Source organism: Lactuca virosa, unplaced genomic scaffold, assembly GCF_052849685.1.
Source record: "Lactuca virosa cultivar CGN04683 unplaced genomic scaffold, Lactuca_virosa_CGN04683_v6 scaffold_19, whole genome shotgun sequence".
NCBI lineage: Eukaryota > Viridiplantae > Streptophyta > Magnoliopsida > Asterales > Asteraceae > Lactuca > Lactuca virosa.
Window position 1 is genome coordinate 442980 of NW_027629977.1, and position 5742 is coordinate 448721.

Here is a 5742-nt window from a genome sequence, read left to right on the forward strand (position 1 = left end):
AGGATCCTAGAGCACTCGATAAAGATCACTAGTGATCTTTTCAAATGTTCTGCTACAAGAAAAATGATTGTTAAACAAATTAGCTAAGTGAGTAAAGTAAGCAATAGAGTAAGGAGGAACATTAAGAAGCTATTTTAAGTCTGATTCTGTGAGGGTCGAACCAAAACCCTTGGACAGACAAGCTTCCTTCAGGTGTGAGGGAATGGGGATGATCTCCATTCTTTCCATGTACTGTGCCACATGTTCCTCAGGATCCATAACTCTATCGTGAGGTTTCATGCTCTTGTATAGGTTGGACCATTCCAGACACACTTAAGATCATCTGCCTTAACTGATGAATTTCCTTGGCCATGATAGGGCTCTTTCCTGCATCAAGGTCCATAGAGTTAGTATTAAAAGCATTATTATTCGCAAAGTTACCAACATCCTTTTTATTGGGAGTGATGAAGATTTCTTCGGGATCCTGGATCATATGGGATGCTCGTTTGGAGTTACACCCCAAGTGGGAGTAGGTGTTTGTGTTGAGGATCATATCTCCTAGTGGTTTCCTGAGTATCCTATCTCCCGTCGGTTTCCTGAGGATCCTGTCTCCCATCGGTTTCCTGAGGATCCTGCATTGTCAAAGTTCATGATCTTGGGTTACGAGATCGAGGGTGCTGGTCCTTGGGGTTTATGAATCTCTGCTCTCATTCTTTCTATCTCCTTGAGTATAGTCTTGTTTTCCTCCCGTTGTTGGTTTAATTGTTGCTTTACCATCTTCGCCACAAAGAAGAGTTTGCTGTTACGGAACATGAGGATCCTGGAATCTCAGGGATCTCGGATTCACATGGATGATGATCGGAGAGGCATACTTTTTAGAGGTATCTAGAGTTTTCTTCTGACCAGGAGGTCCACTTGGAGGTGGTGGAATATTTTTAGAATAAATGGGAAGAATAAAGGAAGAAGATGAGGTTGATTGCATAGATATGATTTTTCGAGAATTATGAACACCACGGCCCCACGGTGGGCGCCGAATTGTTTTGGTCAAAAATCGACAAAGTGGATGTTAACCAAATTGCATGAGAGGCTGTGGTGTTGTAGGTGAAGTGATTAACAAAATTAGAACAATATTGCACGAGTGATTTACAAGGAAAGCCCTTGATCCTTGCTAGGATATCCGACATAAAATCTTGGGAGGTGATAATGATCACCTGCCTTGTATGATCTTATTGATTTGAACATAAATTACAGAGATGAGCTTGATAATACGATTACAAATGATAAAGATAGTCTAGATGAGTAAGGTGTCAGAGAATTGTCCCCGTTGTGTGTGTTTTACAGGTGTATTTATAGTCTAGATTAAATAACTAAATGTCCGATATTTCTGGGATCTGCTGAACTGGTATTTAAAACGTGCTTTGACTTGGTATTTCCGGGTCTTAAGCCTGGTTGGATTGATTCTTCGTTGAGAATTGGTCTTCCCTTGACTATTTCTGCACATGCATTAGTTATGAACAAAATATGACCGTTATAAAAGTTAGTAAAAATAATAACGGTATTAGTCGGGATCCTGAAGTAACTGAGAATCCTAGATATTTGAGGATCCTGAACATTGTGAGGATCCTGACCCTAACAATGGTGAACTTGAATATCTATGTAATCTTTTCAAGAAATAATATAAACCTTAGTTATGTTATCCGATATTACTATGTGAAATTCTTGTATGGTGACTTGGAGAACTGAGAGGCAATACTTGAGACGAGTATGAGTAGGTGTGAAAGGTAATAGAGGCCTATACTACCTGAAGCACAGGACTCACACTTGGATCATGGAAAGTCATGAGGTTAACAAGGCACTAGTAATTGATTCCGTTTTGTTCAGTTTCGGTAATGACTAAGAAGATGATTGTTATTCTGACCCTAGTGGTCATATGAAATCAAGTTCGGATAAGATATGTATTCTACGTGGTTCAAAGAACCAAGTTCGATGTAGCATCCGACTTAAGCCAGAAGATTGGGGTAAAAGATAATCGAAGCGATCAATAGAAGTATCACAATCGCCGTTAAAGTAAGAAGCTTGTAGCTAGAAGTGATACATGCTAGAAGGTGATTATATCACATTAGAACATGAAGGAAGGTATCTTCCATTCTGGAATTTGGCTCTAAAATATCCGAGTCTAAGCATTGCATCATACGATGAGAGGTCATTAGGACAAGACCCATCAGTCTAATATGATAATAAAAGTAAACAACTTATCTTAAGTTAAGTCTGTTTAAGAAGGAGCAGGAGTCTCCAATAAGGACCGAGTTTGTAACTCGAAGTCTACAATTGAAAGTCCAACATAGGATAAAGAGCGGGTGCAAGATTGCGCACCACCAGCAGTCAAGGAGTCCTAGAGTTAGATACTCATTTGAAAGGACATAAGAGTTACAATTACCACATAGGATGGAAAGCAAACGTACGGAGTCATTATACAAGCCCTGTTTTGTTGATGATTCGGGGACGTAATCATCCTAAGGGGGAGATAATTTTAACACCCGCATATTCGGGCTAGTCAATTAAGATATAATAAGCGTTAAAAATGATTTTTTTGACAGAAGATTATCTAGAATAAATAATCTTAACCAAAGTAATAGTCAGGGTCAACAATTGTATCCTATTTGACGTAATAAAGAAGAATTATATGAATATTATGTGTTTCATGATTATTATAATATAATAAAATAGGAAAAATTAGCCGAATCGTCTGTAAATCATAAAAATAAGTGCGCCAAAACATATATATATATATATATATATATATATATATATATATATATATATATATATATATATATATATATATATATATATATATATATATATATATATATATATATATATATATTACACGTCTTCTCGATTTCGAAAATATAAATTTCGTAGAAATCCGACTCCGTATGAATTAGAAATGATTTTTCATAAGATATAAAAGTCAGTTGCGCACAAGGAATGCATGACGTAAAAAGCTAAGAAGAGAATGGTTGACTTTTAGCTAAAGCCACCAAAAAGAAAATCGTAGTACTCTTTAAAATAATAATTTTGAGAAAAAGAATGTCAAAAACGGAGTCCATACAAGAGAGTTATGATTTTAGCAAAATCATTTAATTTTATAAAAATATGGACGGAAAAAAGTCAAAAATTAGCCGACCGAGTCCAAACGAAAGTTGTAGATCTCGTCGATAGCTATGTGTGGATATAAAGAACGTCAAAAACGGAGTTCGTATAAACGAATTATAATTTATAATAGCATATTTACGTATTAAAATAAAGTATAAATGATATATACGTATACATACATGTATATATATATATATATATACACACACACACACATGTATATATCATTAAAAAGGTATCGACGATGCGGTCGTTATAAGACTAATGTTGGGTATTTTCGACATTAGTTTAGAACAAATATCATTAAATCTATTTAAAATAGTAGTATAAAGGGGTGTTTAGTCGTTTAAATAACTATAAGGTCATTTAAGTAATTATAGATGGTGGTTTTTGAAAATTCAATTACTATAAATAAGAGGCTTTAGGCTCTCATATTTCTTGCACCATTCTCTTGAGTTTTCTTGCACCATTCTCTTGATTCAAGAGTCTTTCTCTTTTTATCCTCGAGAATTTCGGTCCCTCGTGATTCGACTTCTCTTTCTGTAGTTTTAGTATAGTAAGGTGAGCGTTGAACCGCTAAAAGAATATTTTTAGAAAAAAGATCCAACGATGAAATTCTGACCACGAAGTTGTAATTTTTCACTAGAAACCCTGTAAGTTGAGCTACACCTATTACGATTTTCGTATAACTTATGTTTAAATTCATTATTGTTATTATGAACCTATAAAAAAGATTTATTAGTGATTCCAAGTCGTTATACTGATTGATCTACTTGCAGGGATGATGTCTAGGTTGTGATTTAGTGAGGTGTTTAAAGTGGGATTTCCAAACAGTATACTTCGCATACCAAACGGAACCTACCTTCGATATGATCCTACCTGGTTGTTCCTTACTGGATAGATCTTGAAGTTGTCTTTGAGTTAATGGTGAATCTAGACTAATAATTAGTCGCAATAAATATTAGACTAAAACTTAGCGATAATAATATTAGGTTTCGTCAAAGGAAAAGACAGTTGCTAGAAGCGAAGCGATGACCGAATTACGAGTCGTTACTTTAACAAGTGAGTGCATATTTACTTTAATCTTACACATAGATATGAAGTATTTAATATTAATACATGCTTATGTGCTTATTATTTGTTCTAAGAATATTATGTGTTAGATACGATATTATGAGATGGTGTTTAACTGATTTAATCATATAAGTATTATATACTTATAAATATTTATTGGGTAGCGACGGGTGATGAGAGATAGGAGATGATAGAAAGGTGATGATAACTAGGTGATGATAGATATGCGATGATAAATAGGTGATGCGAGATGAGAGATGATTAAGAGATGTCATTACCTTGACCTGCGATGTTGTGATATAGTCGTCTACCAAAGTATAGATGGCGACCACTGACTAATCTAAACAAGTTATGTGGAAACACTGACAGGCTCATAACCTGTAGACGATGAATTACGAGTTCAAGCGATGTAGTAACTACGTATTCATGCGATGATACTCTAACCCTTACTGGACACATATTGGGGGAGTAATCCCCGAATCAATACCGTCTATGCGATGTAGGCGATGTTCCTTAGGAAAAGCCCTTAGGAACAAACATATAAGGAAATATGATGTAAGGCGATGAGAGGTAAATATGATGTAGGATATGACTCTTTAGATAAATCTTTAGGGAAGAATAAATAAATAAAATGGGGTTGGGTAATTAGGATAATTCTTTGCCATGAAATATGTGAAGAAAAAAATTAACTAGATTATTGTGGGTTGAAAACCCTATGTACTCACCAGGTTTCCCAACCTGACCCACTCAGTTTATTGTATCACAAGTAGCGATATTAAAGATACATTATGCTGAGGGATTCAAGGAGATGTAGATCATTAGTTTAAATTAATGTAAGGTCTGTTTATGCTTATGTTTCTGTATTGACAATGACATCCCAATGTTTTAATTTAAATAAAATACATTTCTTCGGAAATGCCTTGGTAATATCATTATCATGTTTTCTGGGAACAAATTATGCAATATTATTATTCAAAAAGGATACTCTGATTTTAAAATAAGCATAAAGAAAATTTTTAAAATTATCGTGAATTTTTGGGGATGTCACAAGGATTACGCTGGGCGTACAAGCCTATCCACGCAACATACAAGCCCTTAAACAAGTACACTTAGCGTACAAGTTGAGTACGCCCCGTGTACTCAGCGGGAATGGATTTCGATGCTTGGGCTTCGTTTTGCGATATCCTTTGGGCTTTGATGTTTTGGGTCCTGTTGGGCCATCAGGTTTTGGATTGATAATTATTTTGAAAGTCCCACTATGGGATTTTGGGCCCAATTTTCCATATTTTGGCCTTAGTTGTTTAATTTGAATTTGGGCTTTTGGATTATTGAATTGGGCCTTGGCTTTGGGCCAAATTATGAAAAGGGTAAAAAGGTCTTTTTCCCTAGTTTGGAAACCTAGTGTGGGTCGGATCTGATTATTGATGGATGATTAACTTGTGATTGATAGCGCGGGGGTTCTTGCGGGCCAGCAGTCGTAGATTTTTTCTGTGAGATTCGGCAGTGCGAGGTGAGGTTCCTCACTATGTT